The sequence below is a fragment of the Petaurus breviceps genome, unplaced genomic scaffold (assembly GCF_028583685.1).
Source record: "Petaurus breviceps papuanus isolate PSGF00001 unplaced genomic scaffold, PetGlider_PUasm1.0 174, whole genome shotgun sequence".
Classification (NCBI taxonomy): Eukaryota; Metazoa; Chordata; class Mammalia; order Diprotodontia; family Petauridae; genus Petaurus; species Petaurus breviceps.
This window is the reverse complement of record NW_027185761.1, coordinates 19,668,689-19,671,295: the sequence shown is the minus strand read 5'-3', so window position 1 is coordinate 19,671,295 and position 2,607 is coordinate 19,668,689. Positions and strand designations below refer to the sequence as shown.

Genomic DNA, 2,607 nt, shown 5'->3' with positions numbered 1-2,607 from the left:
AATTTACCAGGCAAACAAAAACACAAACCACTCCCAGCTCCCCTCCCTCCCGGTCCTCCCCTCTTCTCGCCACCACTTCCACCCCCAAACCTAAAAAGCAGCCGAGTCTGAGCGGGGGGAGGGGGGGGAGGTAATGGGGGGGGAGGATCAGGACCAATCTACCACCGAGTACCAGGGAGAAGGGGGCTATCCTCCTTTAAGGGGATGATGTAGTGTGAAGGAGAGAACGATGGAAAGGGGCTGCGGCGAACCGGAGGGAGGGGGAAGGTGGGCTGGAGGGGGCGGGGGGCAGCGGAGGCGAATACCGGCGCCTAGGGCGCAAGGCGAGCCCGGCCAGCCGCAGTACCTAACTAGAGGACGAACGGAGCGGGAGGACGGAGTCCGGCCGGGCTGCAGCGTGGCCTGCCCGTGGCCATGCAGGGATGCGGGGCCGAGCCGGGCGGGCAGCTCTGCACCTCGGTCAGGGTCACAAAGCACGCTTCCGCGCACGCCAGGACGCACACAGCTATTGTCTGGTTCGGCTGATTTTCCTTCCGAGCTGCCCGGGGAATAAGAGCCGTCTGTCCTGGGCTAGCTCCCAGGGTCGCCCCAATCGCACGCTAGCTCCCCATGGTCCCTCTCTATGCCCACAATGCTCCCTGCCTACCTTCCCTCTGCTCGTCTTCCCCGCGCCCCGGTTCCAGCAGCCGCGACAATGCTACCTGCCGCTGCAGCCGCCGCTCTTGCCGTAGCTGGTGCTGCCGCTGCTGCTGCCGCCGTCGCCGCCGCTGCTGCCGCCGCTGCTTTTGTCAAGGAACCGGCGTCTGAGAGCGCTAGGAGCCTGGAGCGTGCGTCCTGCTCCGCGTCGCAGTCCAACTAGCCGGGCTGCGAGGGAGGAAACGGTAATTTATAAGCGGTTTCTTCCTGACCTCTCGTGTCTGTTGTCTAATGAGGGAGCATTTAGCATCACCCATCCTGCTGGGTGGAAAAATACCAGCTCGGCCTCTTCTTTGGGGAAGGGGCGGGGAATGTGCTGGGGGGGTGGGGGGAGAGGGAGGGAGGGAGGGGCCAGGGTTCGGGCAACCCTCCCAGGCACACACGCGCGCACACAAGCGCACACACACACACACACACACACACACAGACACCACGATTGCTAGCTGTCTGCTCATACACATACACGCGCACACACGCCATCACCACCACCACTGAGAGAAAAGAGGGCAGACAAGGGAGCTGACTAGGAGGTAGCTTTTGCTGTGAGCTCCAGGAAGGGACTGCGACCAGGACTCCCCCCGGGAGGGGCAGCCTAGCCTAGCCCAGCCCTACGTGAGGAAGCAGCGGGGGAAAAAGGGTCAGAGACAGCTGTGGGCCTAACAAGCGGTCGCTCCACTGTCTCTCTGGGTCAATAATCTTTCTGTGTCGTTCGGTCTTTCTTTCTCTGCTTCTCCCTTATTCATTGTCCTTTCCATTTCTCATTCTAACTCTCATTGTCTCCCTCATTCTGTCTCTGTTTCCCTTCTCTTTCTCTCATTCTTTGTCTTTTTTTTGTATCATTCTAGCTCTCATTCTCTATCTCTGTCTCATTGTTCTCTCTCAATCTCTCTCTCTCTCTCTCTCTCTCTCTCTCTCTCTCTCTCTCTCTCTCTCTTCTCTCTTTTTTTGTCTTTTTTTTGTCTCTTTCTCTCTCTCTCTCTCTCTCTCTCTCTCTTTTCTCTCTCTCTCTCTCTCTCTCTCTCTCTCTCTCTCTCTCTCTCTCTCTCTCTCTCTCTCTCTCTCAGCTCTGATATGGTCTGTCTTGGGAATTGTGTCCCCTAAGACAATAAAAGGAAAAACACACACACATTCAAGCTTTCCTTAAATGCATTAAAGAAGGTAGGGAACCCCCTTCTCAAATGGAAAAAAAAATGTAGTGAACTTCAATTACCCACAAATTGGGAGCATAATTTGAATTGAGTGATTAAAAGGACAAAGTCCAAGGATCAACCAGCCCCCACATCACAGCATCCTGTCCAGGAAGGTCCATGGCTGAAAACTTGGGAGAACTTAGAGCTAGCTAATTATCATCTTATGGCCTTAAGCAAGTAACTGAAAATCTTCCACCCTAAGGGGCTACATCTGTAAAAACTGCTATCTTTTGGAGCCAGAAGTGGTCCCAGAGGTTCAGGGAAGTTCAATGCCTTGTCCATAGTAAACATCAGAGATGGGAGCCCAGATCCTCAGATTTCAGCCTCGGTGTTCTTTCCATTTTACCAACTGTCCAACCTGGCCTACCTTGCAGGGAAGGTTTGAGAGAAAATTGCCGCATTTCAGAGTGGTAGGACCTGGGTTTAAATCCTGACTCTGCTTGATTCCCATGTCGAATCACTTAGCTTTCTGGGCCTCAGTTTCCTAAGCTAAAAAAATAAAGATGTCAAACTAAGCAACCCCTATCATCCTCTTTCTTTCTCTAAGATCTATGAACCTATGAAATGAGATATTTGAGTGATAAAGAACTTTGCAAAATATCAAACATGGCATAAATACAAGATATCACGCCCAAGAAAATGAAGATCCCAATCTTTCTCTCTCTCTTAATCTTTCTTTCTTTCTTTCTTTCTTCCTTCCTTTCTTTCTTTCTTTCTTTCT

General features: G+C 52.7%; 1 protein-coding gene across 2 annotated transcripts in view; it reads right to left on the bottom strand.

The window, feature by feature from the left end:
- The window catches only part of SLC6A6 (solute carrier family 6 member 6), a 138,985-nt gene extending 138,009 nt beyond the window's left edge, over positions 1 to 976 (bottom strand). Inside the window, exon 1 of one of the 2 annotated variants that reach the window (XM_069083861.1) lies at positions 647 to 976. The gene's annotated coding sequence lies outside the window, so the exon portion shown is untranslated. The remainder of the gene's footprint in view (positions 1 to 646) is intronic. The other variant, XM_069083862.1, reaches the window with a different exon arrangement.
- Positions 977 to 2,607: the final 1,631 nt, after the last annotated feature.